Source organism: Apodemus sylvaticus, chromosome 4 (genome assembly GCF_947179515.1).
Source record: "Apodemus sylvaticus chromosome 4, mApoSyl1.1, whole genome shotgun sequence".
NCBI classification, from domain to species: Eukaryota; Metazoa; Chordata; class Mammalia; order Rodentia; family Muridae; genus Apodemus; species Apodemus sylvaticus.
Window position 1 is genome coordinate 40,056,282 of NC_067475.1, and position 23,252 is coordinate 40,079,533.

At 41.5% G+C, this 23,252-nt stretch overlaps 1 protein-coding gene and 1 long non-coding RNA gene across 2 annotated transcripts in view; one reads left to right on the forward strand and one right to left on the reverse strand.

The window, feature by feature from the left end:
• Pde5a (phosphodiesterase 5A) overlaps positions 1 to 3,145 on the reverse strand; it is a 161,531-nt gene extending 158,386 nt beyond the window's left edge. The window contains exon 1 of the mRNA XM_052179313.1: positions 3,060 to 3,145. The gene's annotated coding sequence lies outside the window, so the exon portion shown is untranslated. The remainder of the gene's footprint in view (positions 1 to 3,059) is intronic.
• Positions 3,146 to 18,537: 15,392 nt separating this feature from the next.
• Positions 18,538 to 20,213, forward strand: LOC127682726 (uncharacterized). The gene is made up of 3 exons (XR_007977416.1): positions 18,538 to 18,676; positions 19,563 to 19,677; positions 20,152 to 20,213. It is a non-coding gene; the product is annotated as an uncharacterized LOC127682726 (long non-coding RNA).
• Positions 20,214 to 23,252: the final 3,039 nt, after the last annotated feature.

Below are 23,252 nucleotides of genomic sequence, written 5' to 3' on the forward strand. Positions count from 1 at the left end.
AGATTTGATATCCACCTCCCATAAAAATGTTCCATGCAAGAAGTTCCATTTTACCTAAAGTCAGTAATTAAATGTATCAGCTGATATTGAGTTGAAATAAAAGGAAGTTATGAATTTCCAGGAAAAAAAAACACTTTCTTTTGAGATATAAAGCTCCAATTGCAAACTTGTTAGGGGAAAATACTCTTCTAGCTAGTGTGTCTATAAAGTATGAGTCTCGTGGGTATGTCTACAAGTGGAAAGTGTTCCCCAGAGTCCCTTTAGGGATACATCATTTGTTTCAATGTGCATGTGCAATCAATCACATACTCCTAGTCTGAACACTTGAGCAGTGCAGCCCTGAGCTTAGATAGGGAAGGGTTAGGGTTCCAGGTGCCCTCTGATCCTGCCAAGCTGTTTTGTGTGAAGTGATCTATTGGATATCCTATTTTTAGGAAACTGTTTCTTCCAGTACAGTTGAGTTTAATTTTTCTGTCAAGAAAAAAAAATACTCTGACACCAAACTAAAAAGTCCATTGAATTCACCTGTACTGTTTAATACCATATACTGTCATATTACTCTTAGCCACTTTAAAAATCAGGAATTTAAAACAACATCTCCCTATTCTTGTTGACTTCATTGTTCTTAAGTTGACTTTCTGACCTTTTGATATTATAACAATAATTTTTATGATTAGGGTGACTTAGAATTCTCATTTGGAAGCCGTAGTTTCTAGGATCTCTCAGACCATACCTGCCTGTGACCTGATGAACTGGGAAGTCATGTCCAGCCCATTTTCACATGCATAAAATGAATAGTAATGAAACAAAAGGCTCATTATGTGAGCTAGTTTGATATCAGAAGAAAAATTATTTTAGGATGAATACACTGTAAAATAGCATAAAATTATCATAACATATTGTAAGTAGTTTAAAAGTTTGTTAGGTTTTTACTGTTGTGACCAAGGCAACTCTTATAAGGACAACATTTAATTGGGGCTGGCCTACAGGTCCAGAGGTTCAGTCCATTATTGTCAACGTGGCAGCATTCAAGAAGGCATGGTGCAGGAAGAGCTGAGAGTTCTACATCTTCATCTGAAGGCTGTCAGAAACTGTCTCCCATATTAGGAGGAGGGTCTCATTGCCAGTCCCAACAGTGCAACACTTCCTTCAACAAGGCCACGCCTACTCCAACAGTGCCACACCTCCTAATAGTGCCACTCCCTGGGCCAAGCACATTCAAACCACTTCAAAGTTCATTCTTAAATTCAAGCTAAGCTTTGGGAAAATGAGCTCATCCTAAGACATGGTTTAAAAAGTTACTTATTCCTTAACATAAATAATGAATCTGGTATTAATTTGGCATAATTTTCTTGAAACAGATAATAGGATGGAATAACAACTTTCTCTTGAGAATTTGTTTTAAAAGCAGGAGAATAATCTTTTTTATTTAAGTCACTCTTTTTAATAATATAATTTGTCAATATTTTCCCAATTTTCTTTCCTTCAATTATTAACTAGATGATCTACTATTGACTAGTAGATATTAGGTACCATTGCCTTTGCCTATGATCTTAACAGTGTTCCCATACATTTTTCTAATCACCTTCATGAAACTTTCATATTCACCAAGTTCTACAGTTGTGTTACACTCTGGAATGTGGAGGCTGAAAGATCAAAAGCTTAAGGCTATCTTAGGATATACAGTGACTTGATAATCATTTGGGGCTACACAGGGAGGCCTCATCTCAAAATAAATAATAACTAAGTTAATAAATAACCACTATTCCCTACTTTGGTTCTTGAACTGAGATGAAGCCAAACAAGCTAATGTAAGATTGGCATATGATGAATCCATAAATTCAATTAAAATCTTTAAAAATATTTATATTATTTTTGAGATTATAGTATAATGGCATCATTTCACCCTTTCCTTTCCTTGCTCTGAACTCTCCCACATGTCCTCCTTTGCTCTTTTTCAAATTCATGACCTATTTTTTCCTTACTTGTTGATATTTTAAATATATAAATGCAACCTGCTCAGTCTGGATAATGTTACTCGCATGTATGCTGCAGGGAAGACCATTTGGTATTAGATAACCAGGTGGTGTGCTCTTGCCTGGGGAAGACCTCTTCCATGCTCAGCATCCTTGGATGCCTGTAATTCTTTATGTGGGTTTGAAGCCTTATGGGCTTTCTGGTCCATGTTAGCATGTTTGATGGAACTATTCTTGTTTAGTTCGTGTTTAGGCTTTCTTTCATAAGCTGCCTTATGAAAGCCCTGGTATCTTGTCATCAATAGGACAGTAACCAAAGTAGTTTTGTTAGTTCTCTTATTAGTTTTCTAATAAAAGTAGCAGTTCATAATAAGTCAATTTTGTAAGGAGGCATATCCACTCAATATGTCATGCTGAACCATCTAGAAATTCACCAACTTTTAGGCTCTGAGAACCACAGTGACCTCCTCCATTTTAATTATTCTATTCACCAGAGATTTTTTTGAACAAACAACTGGGCAAAAATACCACCTAGAAGTACAACTGCCCCATTATTATTAATGTTTATTATGTCCTCAAAGGGGAGCATGAAAGATCAGATGAAATTTAGGGTCCTTATCATTGAATCTTTGAGTTGTATGCTTAACTCAGAGAATCCATGAAAGCCAAGAAACTGTAAAGGGACCACTGTGACAAAGAGAAAGATTTTAAGGCAAGAGTGAAGGGAAATTGTGGAGAGGAATGTTGAAGTGGAGAGGGGATTGGGAGTATAGGACAGAAGATAAGGCTGGGGGACAACTAACTCTAAAGGTATTTGAAAAAGCTATATGGTTCACATTCACACACACAAAAATGCACACAAACATACACACAAATACACACACAGTTTAATTGGAGTCACCCTATATAAAGGATTATGCTCATCCTAGAAGCATAGGTTGCTAAATAAAAAGGCCAGTCAGTGCCAAATGTAGTATACATGACCACAAGTTGTTGATCAGAGGGGTACCTCAGAGACGCTAAATAATGCAAATAATTGTCCACCAAAACTTGACAGTAAGAGCCCATTGCTAAAGACATTACCTTTGATCACAGGGCACAGAGAGAACAAGCTGGTACTTATCAGTGAGCTTCCTCCCCGGCGCCCAGGTTTAATAGTACTGTAAGGTTCTGTTTAGACTGCTGGGGAGGAAAGTCTTCAGCTGAGGTCTTACACAGCTGTGAATCCTGTCAACTATAGTCATGACTGGCCTGGCAAGATATGACAATAGATGCAAGAGTGCTACAGATGTTATAGGAGGATAACTAACCACTTATGAACTGGGTTTAAGGCCTTATTCATAGGAGGAAACACATGCCTGTTACTATCAATTTGACCAAAAAACTTAAAGTTGGGGAATTCATAAGCCCTAAATGTGAGCATGCACTATTACTTTGCTAAATGACCGTAGCATCAAACTGCCTTCTAAATATGTATCTCTACAACTATAGATTAGGACAGATCTCAGACAGGTCTCATCAGAAAAGTGTCCGTGGAATGGATAGAGGTTAACACAAAAATTCAAATCCAGCCAGAGTTCATAGGATAAGCTTCCATGGATGAAGACGACAGCACTCAAGGGGGGAATTTAGATGAATTGTGTATACTAAAACCTCTGTTGATAAAACATAAACTTAAGAATGTAAAAAGGAAAGCCATAAGACAAGCAGTGACATCCGTGGTACATGCATGTGTTGGTTGCATATAACATCTTAGGAGAGAGCAGTTTATTGTGACTTACAGCCCCAGAAGGACACTCGTCCCTCATGGCGGGCAGGCACGGTTGCCCGAGCAAAAAGCTAAGACCTCACATTCCGAACCACAAGCACAAAGCAGAAAGAGTGAACTTAAACTAGCAATGGCTTGATTTTTGAACTCAAAGTCCACCCCAGGTAATACACTCCCTCCATCAAGCCTGCATCCCAAGCAGTACCACTAACTGGGCTCCAGGTGTCCACATAGGAGGGGACATTTCTCATTCAGACCGCTACAGTGCACCAAGACAAGACTCACCATCTGAATATCAAAGGGAAAGAATAATGGTTATTCACTAACCATCCAATTCTTAAAAAAGAAAAGACAGAGAACACAGAACACAGAGAAATGTTGGAAGTCTTTATGCACACTTCTCAAAGAAGCATATCCGCATGGCCAATAATCATATAAAATTTCCTCTTCTGTAGACATGCTGCTCGTGTCGCTCAGTCTGGTCTTGAACTCACTGTGTTGCTTTTGACTCCTCATCCTTCTGACTCTTCCTGTGAACTCTGGCTGGTTTTGAATGTTTGTGTTAACTTCTAGGAAGGGTGTTGGGATTACAGGTATGCACCACCATGCTCAGCTGTCTAACTTACCTTTCAGTAGGGAAGTACGAATTGAAGTCACAATAAGATACCACCAAATACTCTCAAAAATGGCTAACCTTTAACAGACTGACAATCGCAAGCCTGGGGAAAGTGTGAAGCACTTGGAACAAAGCTATGCATTTTACAACCAAGGCCTCAGCAATTCCATTTTTAGGAATGACCGCAATGGCTGTATGGGGAGAGTGAAAGTCACATGCATAAGTGTGTAGCACTCTTACATCTTAATAAAAGTTAAAGCTGACAATACTCTAAATGTCCGTGAAGACAGAAAGGATGAATTAGCTGTGTGTCACTCAGCAGGGGACAGAAACAGCTTCTACATGTTCTAACATGGATGCATCTCATACCACTATGTCCAACAGTTGCCAGACACCAGAAGCACACACTGCATGATTCTGATTTTCACAGAGGTCAAAAGCAGGTAAGGCAGACCAAGTATCAGAAGTCAAAGAGTCGCGGCTGCCAGCAGGAGGAAGATTCTGGGACTTACAAATTGCTATTGAATTGGAGAGTGGTTGCCTAGGTGTGTGCACTTAGAGAAAGCTCATGGAAGTGTGTGTCATGGGGTATGTGTGTTATGTGAGTGATGTGTGTGTGTGTGTGTTATGTGTGTGGTGTATTGTCTGTGTGTGTTATATGTGTGTGGTGTTGTCTCTGTGTGTGTGTGGTATGTGTATGTATGTTATGTGTTTGTTCATGGCATGTTGTGTGTATATGGTATGTGCGTGTGATGTGGTGTGGTATGTGTGGGTGTGTTGTCTGTGTGTGTGATGTGTGTGGTATGGTGTGTATGTGTGTGGTGTAGTGTGTGTGTAGTATGTTGTGTATGTCTGTGGTGTGTGTGTTTATACACTTTCCTGTATGTACATTATTTGTCAATAAAAATCAAACCTATGAACTTTAAGTTGCCTAAACATCATTTTCATGTCACTGTACAGGCTTTTCCGCCTTTTCTAGCAAAAAAGTGAGACTTTGGGTCTTGTTTTCTGCCTCACAGAACTGAGATGTGTTTTGAGACACATTTCTACAGCACTCGTCCTGCATGTTTCTATTGCTGTTTCTTGTCCCCAGGCTGTGCCCGCTCCATATTCTTTTTAGAGTTATGAGCTGGTGCTGGGGCTGCCGCTGCTTTTCCGTTTGACCCCAGGACAAATGCATTACCAAACACTAAAGCAACGCCAGTCACCCTGGGGCTGAAGTGAGACCTCAGCACATCCTACATCTAATGGAACAGAGTTACTGTCGGTATGTGGATATATTTTTATATATGCTGTTGGAAAGGGGCCTTTATCATGAGAACATAAGAGCTTATCCTGTCAGAAGAAAACATCTTGTTACCTGTGTGATGATGATTCTCTCCATCCAAACATAGCTCGAGACAGTGCACAGGCAATAACTCGGAAAGACATAGCAGCGTTTTAGCGTCTTCAGACAGAGTCAAACTCTAATCTACGAACAGTTATGCTTGACAAGGATTCGCTCTTTTTGCACTTCAAGTGACTTTCCTGTTAAGACAGTTATGTCACAAAGCCATTACAGGGATTTAAGTGATATACTACGTAAACATCCCTGCCTGGCGTGACACTTAACACATCTGGATGGTCAAGATGAGAGCTCTCCACTCTTCATTCTTTTCCTTTTTAGGCAAAAACTAAGGCATTTCGATAGTTTGTGGTCCTGATGCGTGCTGTAGCATCTGACTTTAGAGACAAGCAGCCCACGGGATATTGATTTTGTGAGCACGTGCCGAGCCGAGCAGCTTTTTGTGACTTTTCCCCTCGTTTCCACATGAAACTTGTATTCCAGGTGGGATTAAAAACATAACAGTATTTGTACATTTCCTTTGGTGGGAAGGAAAATACAATATTTATTAACTCAAATGTGTGAGAATTTATTTTGTATCTACCTTTTTATTGTTCTCTTTATTTTTATTGTGATGGGTGCGGGTGTTTTTCCTGTGTGTAGGTCCATGTACGTACACTGCAGAGCCTGCAGAGGCTGGAAGAGGAAGACAGAGCCCTTGAGACTGGAGCCCCAGATGGTCGTGAGCTCCCACGCTGGCTCCCGAAATCCAAGCCAGGTCCTAAAGAAGAGCAGTCAGGGTTCTTAACTGCTGAACCATTTCTCCAGTCTCTTGAATCTATTATTATTTGTGAAGTTTCATAGTTTTGGATAAGCTTCTGTCAATAACAGTATAACTTAATAATAGTGTTTGCTTTTATAAATTAACATTTGGTTACATTTCATTATAATCACTTGAAGTTGGGATTTGTTTTTTTTAAAAAAAAACAAAAGGGTTCCCCTGAAAATGAAACAGATTTTATAGTGATCAGTATCTTCATTTTATAAGTAAAAATAAAGAAATGGAGCAACTGCCTAAGGTAACCATTGAAAGTGAAGGAAGAATGAGTCTTTTTTCCCTCTGAAAGTAGAAACAAATGAGAAAAAAATGTAAAAGAACGAAGGTAACCTACAGAGGCAGTGAAGTCAACATTATCAAAGGTTTGGGCTCACAGTCACAGTGTCCACGCTTGCTGATTGAGTCTTTTTTAAAACATTTATTTATCTATTGTCTTAGTTAGGGTTTTATACTGCTGTGAACAGACACCATGACCAAGACAACTCTTATAAGGACCACATTTCATTGGATCTGGCTTCCAGGATCAGATGTCCGGTCCATTATCATCAGGGCAGGAGCATGGCAGCATCCAGGCAGGCATGGTGCAAGAGGAGCTGAGAGTTCTATATCTTCACCTGGAGGCTGCTAGCAGAAGACTGGCTTCTAGGCAGCGGGGGGGGGGGGGAGGGGGGGTCATAAAGCCCATGCCCACAGTGACACACCCACTCCAGCAAGGCCACACCTCCAAATAGTGCCACTCCCTGGGCCAAGCGTATACAAATCATCACATTTATTTGTTTGTTTATTTATTTATTTATTTATTTACTTACTTACTTACTTACATACTTACTTATTTTACACCCCCCTCCCTCTCTCTTCCCAGTCCGCCTTTTTCCCCACCCTCCTCCCATTCTTACCTCCCTTTCTCCTCAGAGAAAAGGAAGACCCATCTTGGCATATCAAGTTGCAGTAGGACTAGTCGTATCTTCTCCTGTTGAGCCTAGACAAGGCAGCCCAGTTAGAGAAAGGGGGTCCAAAGGCAGGCAGCAGAGTCAGAGACAACCTGTGCTCTAGTTGTTAGGGGTCCCACATGACAATCTAGCTACATATCTGTTACATACGTGTAGGGGAGCTAGATCTGCTCCACGAATTCTCTTTGGTTGGTAGTTCAGTTTCTGGGAGCCCCCATGAGCCCAAGATAGTTGTTTCTGTAGGTTTTCTTGTGGTGACCTTGACCTCTCTGGTTCCTTCACTCCTTCCTCCCTCTCTTCCACAGAATTCCTCAAGCTCCGCCTGTTTGGCTGTGGGTCTCTGCATCAGTTTCCATCAGCTGCTGGGTGAAGTTTCTCAGAGGACACTTATGCTAAGTTCCTGTCTGCAAGTGTAGGATAATATCATTAATAGTGTCAGAGGTGGGCTTAAAGCCAGGCCTTGGAGCCTTCTGTAGTAATCAAGACTCTGCAAGCTGCCTTCATGTCCATCTGCCCTGTTGGCACCACAGAAAAGATCAGGCCTGCCTGGCAAGCTAAGGCCTGGAATAGTGCACTTAATATAGATGTGGAAAACTTTCTTCATACTGCCCCTTCCAGGTCATATGGAGAGCAGGCCAGTATCAGCAGATGCTTTTGAAGACTTGAAGCACTTCAGTTAAAATACTAGTTGCTCAGTAATCTGAGTACAGCATTTCTATAGCCTACTGTTATTGACTTTTTGTTTCCATCAGGGAAAATGTTAACTTAGTTTCTGACTGTCTTAGTGACTCTCCTATTACTCTGAATAGACAGACACCATGACCAATGCAAGCTGTCTAGATAGATGTTTAATTGGGAGCTTGCTTACAGTCGCAGGGTTAGTTCCATGAGCATCATAGCAGGGAACATGGCAGCAGGCCACCAGGAGAGGTGGTGGAGCAGTAGCTGAGAGCTTGCATCTGACCCATAAGGAGCAGGCAGAAAAAGATCCTGGGCCTGGTGTGGGCTTTTGAAACCTCAAAATCCAAACCCAGTGACATGCTTCCTCCAATAAGAACACAACTACTCCAACAAGACCACACCTCCTAATCCTTCTCAAACAGTTCCAGTAACTGTGGACCAAGCATTCAAACAAATGGGTATATGGAGGTCATTCTTATTCAAACCACCATACTGCTTGAATTACCAATATTCAGGATTTTTTTTGGTATCATTGTCTTACTATTTCAAATTATTCAATGCAATACTTTACCAACAAAAGTCAGTGGAAAATTCCTCAGGATGTTGTCACTCTTACTGAACTTACATGGCCCCTAGAATATGAGTCAGTCAGTCCCTGCTGCAATTGTGATATCATTTATTATAATTATCTATTATAATGGTAGTGGAGGACCTATATATGGTTTGCTTTTCTTTGGTTCATGGCTTATTTTGTCACTATGACACTGACTCCTTTTCAGTCACCTTTTTATATCCCAAAGACTTAAAAGAGGCTGAGAAGAACATAGTCCTTGAAGTAGATTCTAGCTTATGAATGGAAACCAAAGACCTCTCTGTTTTAGTGTTTCTTACCCAAAGTGTGAGAAAAAAATTTCACGTACAAGCCTTTTAGAAAATCTAGTGCATGATATCTGAATGCAGTTCCAAAGGCCACGTTTTACCACCTCTCTCTAGACAATGCTACTGAGACTTTGGGGTGAAGAGCCAGAGAGCAATGCATATAGCTGTCTTGTTCAGGCCAGTGTTTGATAGGTAGCGACATAACAGCCTCATCACCAGTCAGCTGGCTTCGAGTCCCTGCTGCTGTTTCCCAGCAGTATGATTCTGAGCAAGAGACTTAATCAGTTGCTCATCAGTTTTCTCTAGTGAAAGGGGCATGTGGTGATAGTCATAGGGCGTACATTAGAGGATAGCTGGTAGGAAGACCCAGCCTGATGTAGCTGAAACAATCCCTCACATTGTGTATGCCATACACAGTGATACAAACAAACACCAGTCACTTCTACCTTATACTAAACTGAAAAATTCTCCCCCAAACCAAGGAGGGCCTCCTTATAATTTATGCATCGTCTTAAATTGGTGAATATATTGCTGCTCCTAAACACTGGCTTAAGATTGTCTTCTACTGCCTGTGCCTCATTCCCATAATCACATACTACACAGTCCAGAACAACCAACAACTAACCATACTACTTCACTAAGGTGTGAATTATTTATAGCTTTATTTTATTACAAAAGGATTAAGGACAGATAACTTATAAAATATATGATGCAATAAGTTAAAAGTTAATAAACTCAGACTAAAATAGAAACAAGAGTAAGAAGACAGATTAGCCCTCCACATTTGGCTCCCAAACTACCCAGTAGGCATTGGAATCTTGGCCCTGAACAACATCATTCAGGCCTAAACGCATACACAGTGTGTGCAATAATATTATCAGCACACTGAGAAAGAAGGGTAAGTTTTAGTGTTGCTATTTTAATAAGCAGAGAAATTTAGATTTTTAGAAAGCTAAGCACATCTCTGCAATTCATTCAGTGTGCTATTGACCTGTGAAATACCAATTTTCAAATGTTCTTTGTTTTACCTAAAATGACATAAATTGTGTCCGATCCATTGGATAAAATATACACTCTTTACGAATGCTTGCTAGTCACTGCTACTCCCACAGTAGACAACTGTTTGGAGTCAGTGTCCAAAGAAATGAGCCTAATATGTATGCCAGATACAGCACTTATTTCTACCCTATGTTTTGCTTTTATCAAAGCTTGAACCCACATGTGGTTAGCTCTACAGGCTTTAAAAGGAGACAAATGGGAACTTGAGAAGCTTGGCCTAGGATGACCCCACAATCTTCTCTGGACATCCTTCCTTTGTCTTGTCAAACAACTGCCATTGGTATAAGCCTACAGCTGGATATACAAGACTCCCACCCTGGACAGCTTCCTGGCAGGCAGATAGCATGGCTTTGTATTCTGTGAGCAGCCAGAGACTGTGCAGTGTTCTCATGGGCGAATCCACTATCTAAGACAAGAGAAAGACAGAATAGCTCTCAAGTAATGAGGTTTTTAGAAAGATATTTTGTGCTCCAACATTGTTAGCTTCAGGCTTGACTGTAGAAACATTTTATTCTCTGTTTCAGATGAGACAAGTTTGTAATGTCACACTTTCGTGATGAATGAAGCTAATTTTTTTTTTTGGATTGTCTTTTTAGTACATTTATTCTGAGACTAAAAGTTTCCAAGGACTTTCAGAGTTTTGAGGCCCTTCAACACATTCTGAACAAATTTCTATGCATCACAAACATGTAAAAGTCTCCTTCCCACGTGGCTAACACTTCTTTTGATCTTGTGAAAAGTAATATGTTGGCAAGAAAGGTGAGGATATAAGATATCTTAACCCATTTTCTCAGGATGCAGCAGAATGCCGTAGATTGAGTCATTTGCAAAGATAGAAGCTAATGGCTTCACAATTATGGAAGCTGGGAAGGTTGACAGTGTGCTGTTATCTCATGAGGTCTTTGTTCTGTTACTCAGCATGGTGAAAAGGTACTGGGCCTGTATGGGATACAGAAAGGAAGACTAGGACTCTAGATACATATGTAGCAGGGGATCACCTTGCCTGGCAGCAATGGGAGGGGAGGCCCTTGGTCCCAGAAAGGTTTGAAGCCCCAGTGTAGGGGGATGCTGGAGCAGTGGTGGTGGTGAGTGTGGGTGGGTAGGAGAGCACCCTCATAGAGGCAAAGGGGAGGGGGAAGGACAGATGTGGGATGGGAGAGCGATGGAGGGGTAACCTGGAAATGGGGTATCAGGGGATGGAGGACTGGTGGAGAGGGTAACCTGGAAGTGGGCTATCATTTGAGATGTAAATGAATGGAAGATTAATTTAAAAAATTCAAAATAAATAAATGAATGTGTGTGTGTGTGTGTGTGTGTGTGTGTGTGTGTGTGTGTGTGTGTGTGTCTGGTCCTAGTTGTCCTGGTTGCTTCTCTTCCTTGGGCCACTCTTAGCCACATTTCTGCTTCTAACACTCAATCCCTATATTTTAAACCTTCTAACCAAGTTTGTTTCTTCTAAGGTTCAGCAGTTCCAGCTTCAGAGGATTCTTCAGCCAGGCTTTGACCCTCGCTATGAGATGCACTACTTAAACTCCCCGTACCACACAACCTAGACCACTGAGCAAAACTGCCCTTGAATATGGCTCCCTATTTGTGACCCCTCATGGAACCTCTACAAGAGAGGTAAAGGATAGGTATAGACTGTTCAGTGTGTCAGCTCAGTCTGGAAACGCTACTGAAGAAGAGACCTCTAATGTCACAAGATTGAGTTTCTTGCTCCATCAGTGTGGGATGTACCGGAAGGCCATGCTTGAAAGACCAGAAAGGGAGCAAGATCCCAGTGTGAGCTGGGTTCAGAACAGATCCCCCCATGTTCAAAACAGAATGTGACCTCATTCTACTCAAACAGTGAAACTGGAAGAGCACATTGATGTGTTCCAACAAAATTAGCCAGAACCTTATACCACGGGCCACTGTCATTTGCGTGCCAAGATTTATATACCTAGAAACTATATACAAATGTGACTCACCCTGACAAAATGAGTACCCCTCTGTAATGGAGTCCCCCACAACCTGTCTTTGTACACAAGAGGCTCTACTTGTATGGCTATCTCTAGTCCTCTTTGCAATATGCTAAGTAAACTACTTCTAACTATTCTGGTTTATAAGGTGAATTCCTTCACCCTAAATGCCCCATACATATATCTACTTACATATACCTTTATCTGTATCTGTCTGGATATACTAGGTCATGGCCCCTGTAGCAAACCTCTGTCTCCAAAATAATTTACATTGCAATTCATAACAGTAGCAAAATTACAGTTATTAGGTAGCAATGAAAATAATTTTTACAGTTGGGTGTCACCACAACACGAGGGCCTTTGTTAAAAGGTGGCGGCATCAGGAAGGGTGAGAAGCACTGGTCTAGAGATGTGGACATGGCTAGTTTTCTACTGTCTTCATTGCTGGGGTATTATCACAAATTTTAAAGTCACGAAGTGAATTATATCTTTGCTTTCTTTTAAGAATTTCTGCTATTTTATAAGAATCTTGAATCTCCATACAAAGCTTAATGTTGGACATAACCCTGTGACCAGTGTTCTGGCTGGACTCTACCCCTACAGTCACCTGACTACAGCCAGGTTCTCCACACACACACACACACACACAGTTAGCTGGCAACAGCCAAGTAACCCAGCCCACTATAAAAGGGACTGCCAGGCCTCTCTTAGCACTCTTGCTTTTTCTTTCTTGCCCTTATTCTCTCTCTTGTCTCTTGCCCCTGTTCCCCCTCTCTCCTCATTCTTCTTCCCTCTTTCCATGTGGTCATGGCCAGATCACACCCCTCTATCTTTTCTTTCTCTCTTTACTTCTCTATCTCTTCTTCTTTTCCTACTTCTCTGTAATAAAGCTTTGAAACCATGGACTGTCTCTTCTTATCAAAACCCACCATATAGGAGCAATGGAACAGGACTCAGCATCTCAAAGCAAGAGAGCTAGGAGGGGCCTGACATCTCCTTTTATAGTGGACTGGGTTGCCTAGCTGTTGCCAGGTAACTGTGGGGCGGTGTCTTAGTCAGAGTTTCTAATTCTGCACAAACATCATGACCAAGAATCAAGTTGGGGAGGAAAGGGTTTATTGAGCTTACATTTCTACATTGCTGTTCATCACTAACAGAAGTCAGGACTGTTTTCATTTTAATTGTGTTCTAAAAAGTCTTTAATTTCTTTCTTTATTTCTTCCTTGACCGAGGTATCGAGTAGAGTATTGTTCAGTTTCCACGTGTATGTGGGTTTTCTGTTGTTTCTGTTGCTATTGAAGACCACTTTTACTCCATAGTGATCAGATAGGAGGCATGGGATTAGTTCTATCTTCTTATATTTGTTGAGGTCTGTCTTGTGACCAATTATATGGTCGATTTTGGAGAAGGTACCATGAGGTGCTGAGAAAAAGGTATATTCTTTTGTTTTAGGATAGAATGTTCTATATATATCTGTTAAATCTAATTGGTCCAAAGCTTCGATTAGTTTCATTGTGTCCCTGTTTAGTTTCTGCTTTCCTGATTGGTCCATTGAGGAAAGTGCAGTGTTGAAGTCACCCACAATTATTGTGTTAGTTGCAATGTGTGCTTTTAGTTTTAATAAAGTTTCTTTTACGAAAGAGGGTGCCCTTGCATTTGGGGCATAGATGTTCAGGATTGACAGTTCTTCTTTTTGTATTTTTCCTTTGACCAGCAAGAAGTATCCCTCAGAGTCTCTTTTGATGACTTTGGGTTGAAAGTCAATTTTATCTGATATTAAAATGGCTACTCCAGCTTGTTTCCTGAGACCATTTGCTTGTAAAATTGTCTTCCAGCCTTTTACTCTAAGGTAGTGTTTGTCTTTGACCCTGAGGTGTGTTTCCTGTAAGCAGCAAAATGTAGGGTCCTGTTTACGTATCCAGTCAGTTAGTCTGTGTCTTTTTATTGGGGCATTAAGTCCATTGATGTTAAGAGATATTAAGGAATAGTGATTGTTACTTCCTATCATTTTTGACGTTATTTTTTAAATTTGATTGCTTATCTTCTTTTGGGTTTGATGAAAGGTTACTATCTTGCTTTTTCCAGGGTGAAGTTTCCCTCCTTGTATTGGTGTTGTCCTCCTATTATCCTTTTTAGGACTGGGTTTGTGGATAGATATTGGGTAAACTTGGTTTTGTCATGAAATATCTTAGTTTCTCCATCTATGGTGATTGAGAGTTTTGCTGGGTATATCTACACAATGGAGTACTATTCAGCCATTAGAAACAATGAATTCATGAAATTCTTAGGCAAATGGATGGAGCTAGAGAACATCATACTAAGTGAGGTAACCCAGACTCAAAAGGTGAATCATGGTATGCACTCACTAACAAGTGGATATTAACCTAGAAAACTGGAATACCCAAAAAAGAATCCACACATCAAATGAGGTAGAAGAAGAAAGGAGGAGTGGTCCCTGGTTCTGGAAAGACTCAGTGAAACAGTATTCCGCAAAACCAGAACGGGGAAGTGGGAAGGGGTGGGTGGGAGGACAGGGGAAGAGAAGGGGGCTTACGGGACTTTCGGGGAGTGGGAGGGCTAGAAAAGGGGAAATCATTTGAAATGTAAATAAATTATATCGAATAAAAAAATAAATAAAATGAACAACATCTGTGAAAAAAAAAGAAATGCAGGCAAATAAAGGCTGGTTAAAAAAAAAAAAAGTCAGGACTGGAACTCAAGCAGGTCAGGAAGCAGGAGCTTATGCAGAGGCCATGGAGGGATGTTCCTTACTGACTTGCTTCCCCTGGCTTGCTCAACCTGCTCTTTTACAGAACTGAAGACTACCAACCCAGAGATGATACCACCCACAAGGGGCCCCACCCCCTTGATCACTAACTGAGAAAATGCCCCACAGCTGGATCTCATGGAGGCACTTCCCCAAACTGAAGCTCCTTTCTCTGTGATAACTCCAGCCTGTGTCAAGTTGACACACAGAACCAACCAGTACCTCAGGGAAAATCTGGCTGTAGCCAGGTGGCTGTAGGGGTGGAGTCCAGACAAAACACTGGCCACAGGGTTATGTCCAATAGCTTAAGACAAGTTTGTCAGTTTCTATGAAAAGATAGATCAGTATGAATTTTACTAGTTATGGTATTGAATCTGTATAATGCTTTGAGGAAGAACTGCCATCTTGATAACTTTAAGTCTTTCAGAACCTTGACAAAGAGTGTCTTCCCATTACTTAGATCTTCATTTAACTGATGATCATATATATTTTCAATGTACTCCAGTTATACCTCTTTTGTTAAATTAAGTCTAAATATTCTGTTCCTTTTAATACTGTTACTAATGATGCTATTTTCTCAAGTTCATTCCTCTTTTAGTCATTGCTAATGGATAGCAATATAACTGGGTTTTTTTTCCATGCACAGGCCTTGAGTTCTGCGATCATTATGTAATGATAGGGTTATTTCCTCCAGGCATAATATGACCGTTGCCATCATGAAGCATAGCTGTAGCCATGGCAACAAAATAAGCAAAACAATACCATTGTTTTGTTTAGTGCTAAAGTCAGGACCATGGAGCTGTAGACATTCCAGAGTGTAAGGACAGACACAGGGAGGGTCACCAGCCCCTCTACGGCGATCCCAACCACCACTTCCTGACACTTTCCTTTCCAGATACATATTATCTTGGGAGGTACTAGATTGTAAACCAGGTAGCATAAAGGTGGTTAAGAGTAAGACAGACAGTAGTGGTGCTGTCTGGGGCCACTTTTGTTGTGATAGGACTTTTCAGTGATGCAGCTACTTTTGAATCACTTACACTGTTGTAAATAAATCCTCACCCATGTTCCTGCAAATAGCTTCAATGTGCTCACTGTTTCCCTGAGCTGGACTTAGATGGAATAATGTCTTTAGTCTGTCAAGGCCCTATCTGGGGTGAATAGCTATTTGTTTACTGTTCCCTAGGTGTCTTACTCACTGTTCTATTTCTGTGAAGGGACACCATGACCAAAGCAAGTCTATGAAAAAAAACCATGTATTAAGAGTTGCTTATAGTTTCAGGGAGTCAGCCCATTATTATCATGGCCAGGGGCATGGCAGCACACATGGTGCTGGAATCGTAACTACATCCTGATCCACAGGCCTAGAGAAAGTGTTTGAGAGAGGGAGAAAAGAGAGAGAAGAGAGAGAGGGAGGGAAAGAGGGAGGGAGAGAAGGGACTGGGGAACATATACAAACATGCACAGAGAGAGAGGGGGAAGGGAGAAGGAGGGAGAGGGAGAGAGAGGGAGAGGGAGAGAGAGAGGGAGAGGGAGAGGGAGAGGGAGGGGGAGGGGGAGGGGGAGGGGGAGAGGTGGAGGGGAGAGGGGGAGGGGGAGGGGGAGAGGTGGAGGGGAGAGGGGGAGGGGGAGGGGGGAGGGGGAGAGGGAGAGGGAGAGGGGGAGGAGGAGGGAGAGGGAGAGGGAGAGGGAGAGGGAGAGGGAGAGGGAGAGGGAGAGGGAGAGGGAGAGGGAGAGGGAGAGGGAGAGGGAGAGGGAGAGGGAGAGAACTTGTCCTTGACCTTTTGAAACCTCAAAGCCCCATTCCAAATGACAGACTTTCACCAATAAGGCCACACCTAGTCTTTATAATTCCTTTTAAATGGTGCCACTCCCTGGTGACCTAGGCACTCTGTGGAGGCCATTAGCACAGAACAAATGGTGGACTCTATAATTTGTGATGGATTAAGATGTATGTGTGCATGCATGTGTATGTTTTGATGTCCTAAGTTTTTCCTCAGTATGAATCAAAAATAATAAACACTACAATAAAGATAGTTTTGCTTTTCCATTTAATACTTCTTTTCCACCTAATCACTTGGCTAGAACCTTTACTCTGTTGTTTCTTAAAAGAAATTAGATATTTCTTTCTATTACTGAACACAGAAGAAAGCCATTCACTTACCATTGAGTATATTGTATATGGTATGATTATATGTATATAATTATATACATATACACTATCAGGCTCTTAACAATTATTGCTTTTCACATTTGAACCAACCATCTATGCATCCTAAGGCTAAATACAATTTAATGTAAAATTATTCCCACTGGCCTCAGAGCACAGATCTCCAAGTGTAATCTTCAGATCAGTGATTCCACAGGATGCTAGTAGTTGTGGTGACTAGTTTTATGTCAGCTTGACAAAAACCAGAGTCACTTGGGAAGAAGAAACCTCATCCAAGAAAATGAATGCCCCCATTGGTCTGTGGACAACCTTGTGGTACATTTTCTTGACTGAAAATTGATGTGGGAAGGCCCAGCTCACTGTGGGTGGAGCTATTTTTGTGCTGTTGGTCCTGAGTGATATAAGAAAGCAGGCTGAACCAGTCAAAAGAGAGCCAGTCAGTAAGTAAGCAGCACTCCTCTGTGGCCTCAGCATCAGCTCCTGCCTCTCAGTTCCTGTTCTGAGTTCCTGCCCTAACTTCCTTCAGCAATGGACTGTTACCTTGAAGTGTAAGCTGAAATAATCCCTTCCCAAATTGGTCATAGTGTTTTATCACAAAAATAGAACCCCTAACTGAGACATAGTTGTCCTATGAAAAATAAAGAAAACTACGTTTGGGAAATGCTGGCTTATAGTTAGGCAGACTTCTCACAGCAGAATATATAAGAGAAGATAATATGACTGTGGCCTTCTAAGAGTAAGGTATTGTACTTATTAATCAAGAATATCTTGTGATGCTGATTTCCTATTATACTTTAAGTCAGTGGTTCTCAACCTTCCTAATGCTGCAACACTTTAATACAGGTCCTCATGTGGTGTTAACCTGAACCATAAAAATATTTTCATTGTTACTTTATAACTGTAATTGTGCTACTGTTATGAATCATAATGTAAATATTTTTGGAGATAGAGGTTTGCTAAAGGGGTTGAGAACCCCTGCTTTAAGATTTTTCTTTACCCAAGAATTTTAATTAAAATTCTCTGGCAGGTTATAGTGATTTTAAAAGGCTTGAACCAGAAGAATCATCAACAATCAAATCATACATTGCTATCTATAAAGTTGATATATATTTATCAAGTTTAGATCAGTTGCTATAACATTGATTTATATTTATTAATGCTTGTAGAGTATCTCTCCCTTATCTCTCTCTCTCTGTCTCTCTCTCTCTCTCTTTCTCTCTCTCTTCCTTTCTCTTGCTTTCTCTCTTTTCCCACCTCTGTGTGTGGGTGTTTGTGTGTGTCTGTGTGTGTCCATGTGTGTCTGTGTGTGTGTGTGTGTGTGTGTGTGTGTGTGCAAGGTAGGCAGCAAAGTCCCACGTAATCTAGGTGATAGAGTATATGAATTTGTAGCAGCAGTAGAGATGGACGGAAATGTTCATATTCTGTTTGTTCAATTTAAATGCAGTCACAGGAATTCCTGGAAACTTGGATAAGAGATGTGGGAGAAGGGAGAAGCTAAAATGACAACAGCGTCTTAGTGCTTTTTATCAGCAAAAAAGAAAAAGGATGTGGGCAGACGCTAGAGGGGAAGGGAAAGTTCAGTTTTAGAGTAGGCTGTGTTTTCATTTGCCAGATGTTTCATCGCTCTATACAGGGACTGAATCTGCCTTTTGCTTTATAGCAGATCGTTCATCTAACATCATCAGAGGTACCAGTTTACCAATGTGCTGCTCTGGGAATATCCAAAAAGAGAAAAAGATAGAATTGATACAGGCTATTTATACTATTTCTTTTAATGTTTACCTTTTGGTATTTGTTTGTTTGTTTGGTTGGTTAGTTGGTTGGTTCATTGGTTTGAGGGTTTGGTTGGTTGGTTGGTTGGTTGGTTGGTTGGTTGGTTGGGTTTTTTTTTAGACAGGGTTTCACTCTGTAGCCCTGGCTGTCTTGGAAATCATTCTATAAGCAAAAGTGACCTTAAACTCAGAAGTCCATCTGTCTCTGCCTCTCAAGTGGTGGGATTAACGGAGTATGCCACCAAAACCCATGATATCTATTCTCCAATTGGTACTCTATCCATTTTATTGAGGTATTTATTGTACTGTTTATTTGTTCGCTGAGACAAGGTCCCACGTGTAGCCCAAGGTGACCTTCAATTTGAGATCCTCCTCCACAGCCTCTCAGGTTCTGGGATTATAGCTCTGTGCCACCACACTAGGCCTGACAGCTTTTATGCAACTTTTTCCTATGCATTAAAATAAGTTTTGATCCTGTCCTATAGAAAATAGGGTCAACAACAATAACAAAATAATAAAAGCTAAAGCTCCATTTGTCTTCTGAAGTGAGTAATCATTCTACAGGCCTTGGCATTTAAAATGTGTATTCAAGGCTGATAATGACTCGATAATGACTCGATAAATGACAACTAAGTGACTCAATAAAAATGATGTCTTCTGTTGGCACAGGAGGTGAGAGAGGCATCTGAGTGGTCACCCAGTCCTTGAGTGAGGGGAGGAAGTCACGTCCATCTGTAGGACATCAAGAAGGATGTGGTACTTTGCTTTTCTTGCTAGTCTGATCTCAGGCTTCCCTTGCAGAGAGGTGTGGCCCTTATAACTGACGCTCCGTAGAGGATGCAAATGGAGGTGACATGTCCATGTCTGCTTCATGACCTCTCCCCTCCAAGTCTCTGCTTGACACAAAGTCTCAAAAGTATGTATTTTACCTTACAATATCTGCAACAATAACAGAAGCAATAATAAATGCTAATAAAAGTCTCGTTAGATACTAACCATGTGTCAAGGAGTATGTAAAGTACTTTGAATATTTAAATTTATTTCCCATAATAATCCTTCTGCTTCCACTTTCCCAGTAGTGGGATTGCAGGTGTGAGTCACCAGGCCAGCTAGAGAAAGGCCTGTTGTCATGCCGTGCTGTCTGCCCGCTGCAGGGAGCCATTGGAATTGAGGTTGACATTGTTAAAGAATAAAATAGCTTTGAAAATTGAGTAGGCTACGTGATAATCACCACATTGAGCAGCCCCAGGGCATCTCAGTGTTCTGCCATCTCAGAGTATGTCACACAAAGTCCCCTCAAAAGTGCCATTCTAAAATGGAGGGTTTATGGTCAGAATTAATTATGTCAAAAATAATTCACAGATTTTTCCCCTTTCTACATCTTTTTCAGAAGGTTCTGTTAACAGCGACCATGAGCACTGAGCAGTAAGTCCTATTGCCCCATTGCCTCCCTCTGGGGAAGACACTGACCATGGGTCAAGCTAGTAGGAAGCCTACAGGAAGCCAGGAGGAGAGTAAAAGAAACGCCCAGATCACCCCCCCTGGGGGATGGCTTGTGGGCCAGTAAGGGACCTGCTATTCAGTGCACATGAGAAACTGGATCATTTAGAGCTTCCTTTATGAGGCATGATGGTACTTTGGAGCACTGTGTGACTTGGTTGTGCCTTTAGCCTAAGCCCAAAACCTACACAATTAAAAAAGCACAACTGTCTTCGGAGAGTCTCCACACAACAGCCGATGGAAACATATGCAGAGACCCACAGTCAAACATCGGGCGGAGCTCAGGGGGTATTGTGGAAGAGTAAGGGGAAGGGTTGAGGGAGTCGGAGGGGTCAAGAACACCATAAGAAGACCTACAGAGCCAACTAACCTGGGATCATAGGGTCTCACAGCGACTGAACCTCTCTAATCAAGGAGCAGGCAAGGACTGGACCTAGACCCCCTGCACATATTAGCAGATGTGTAGCCTGGTCTACACGTGGGTCCCCCAACAATTGGAGCAGGAGCTGTGTCTGAGTTGAAGTCTGTTGCCTGCCTTTGGATCCCTTTCCCTTAGCTGGTCTGGCCTCAGTGGCCTTAGTTCTGACGAGAGTTGTTGTACCAAGTTGGGCAGGTTGGTATGGGGGGAGGGCTCCCCCTCTCTAAAAGGAGAAGGGGGGGAAGGATGGGACTGGGTGGAGAGGAGGAAGGGGAGCTGCGACCAGGATGTAAAGTTAATAAGTATGTAAATTAATGGGGGGAAAAAGCTATTTAAAGACATAAAGAACAAGGGCAATTTCTACACCATTAAAGAGCACTGTCATTCGATTGTCCCATTGGTGCTGTCTGTGGCTGGACTTCTTGCTGCCAACCCTACCTGCCCTTGGCGGTTGGAGGTGCGGTGGTGCGGAATCAGACACTGACCCTGGGAGCAGGTGAAAATGCTTCAGCAAGCTCATCTGACCGATGCTGCTGTAACCTCCTTTAATACCACCCACCAGCGCCCCATCGGTGCCGCGAAAGCATCTTTTCTTTTCTTTTTTTAAATATTTTTATTTTCTATATTCTTTGCTTACATTCCAAATGATTTCCCCGTTCCCGGATCCCCCCTCCCCATATGTCTCATAAACCTTCTTCTCTCCATCTATTCTCCGATCACCTCCCTCCTTTTTCTCTGTCCTTATATTCCCATTCCTGATTGGCTGCCATTGGCTGCGGTCAGCAATCCTTGCTCCCTCGGGCAGTCTTCAATTAGGTCTACCTGTAGGAGATGCCTTTGCGGGCTGCACGGCTTTTACATAGAGGCGACTGTACTATTTCTCCTACATTTCCAACCTTTTGGCTGCCTAGTGGGAGCTGGGGTGCCATTGCCTCGACATTGTTGACTCCACCTTGCGGTGGATTCCTAGTATAGCACATAGGATTGATTTTTCTTTCCCCTTGATGCTTCTGTGGACAAGACTGAGATTTCTGGCACTTGCTTCCGTTTGTCTCTAGATGTCTAAGTTTCCAAAGGCAATCACTAGCTCTGGCCTAGACACTGACTCCCTACTGTGAACTTTTCCAACAGGACCTTTTCCCCCCTCAAACTTATTATAAGAAAAATTGATTAAAAGATAATGGAACAGTATTGGCTATGTATCCCCCAATTTCCCATTATAAATGTGCTCACCCTTACCTGTTAGTTGATCCAATTCTAGTCTATCTCTTGGTTACCACTATGTTTCTCAAGCTAGATTCTACTGTGTCCTTTTTAAAGACAATGCAATAAATATTATTTCCAAAGATTGTCAAGGGGAAGCAAAAGAAATGCATACTAACGCAGAAGGAATTCTCTGCTGTGTTCAAATGTTGTCATTTCAGTCTTTAATGCATTTGGAGTGGGTTCTTGTACAGGGTGGTGGATGAGCCTAGCTTCATCCTTCTGTGTGTGCACAACCATTTAACCCAAAACTTTTACTTTTCAGCACCAGCAAACCCTGGGTTTTGTCTATGTGTGTGCACTGCTGTGTATGTGAGTGTGTGTGCATACTATGGCACTTGTGTGGAGGTCAGAAGACAATCTCAGATGTCAATCTTCATCCAGCCTGTCTTGCACTGTGTTTAGGACAGGCTGAAGTATTTGCTGCTCTGTGTGTCAGGGTAGCTGTCATGAGAGAAAGCTTCTGCAGATTCTGCTGTCTCTAACTCCTACATTACAGAGGAGCACGGAGACTCTTCTGCCTTACAGAGGAGCACGGATACTGTAGACGTGCTCTACCATGCCTGGTTTTTATGTAGGTCTAAGGATTTGAACTCAGGTTATCATGTTTGTGTCGCCAGCTTTTATAGCCACTGAGCTATTTCCTAAAGTTTTATAACCCACTATAATTTATTTGTACACTGCAATAATACAATCCAATTTTATCATTAGTAGAATTAGTAGATAGATATCATAAAAAGTATTGTTTGAAGTTTTGTGTGGTTTTGGTGTATTTGTTTGGGCTTGAGAAGAAACACTGCGGACCCTGATTTGTGATGTGCTTTCTTAGACTACTATGCCTTCTCTCCTACCTACCTACCTACCCTCAGCCTGCGGGTCATCACTAGGAATGAAATTTGTGCAAGTCACCAAGGCCATACATACAATCTGGAAACTTTGGGCTTTCCTGGAATTCTTCATTTCATGGGAAAGAACTAAGAGGGAAATATTTTAGTATTATATAGAAATGAGGGACACTTCAAATGTTACGCTTGGGAACATGATATCAGTATTTAGAAAGTCAAGAAATTACCAACTTCACAGATGTATTTTCTGCTGAAGGAGGACAGACAAGAAATGTCTGCTGTATATGTCCACAGGAAATATATAGTCTATTTACATGAAGAATTTAGGAATCTCCTTGGAGACTCATTATCTTAAAATAAAGAGACTAATGTGCAACAGATTAACCCCTATGACAAAATCTTCACTATTAGGGTGGGCTTTCAAATTTGATTGCTGTGAGGATGAGAGAGATGGTCTGTGACTTC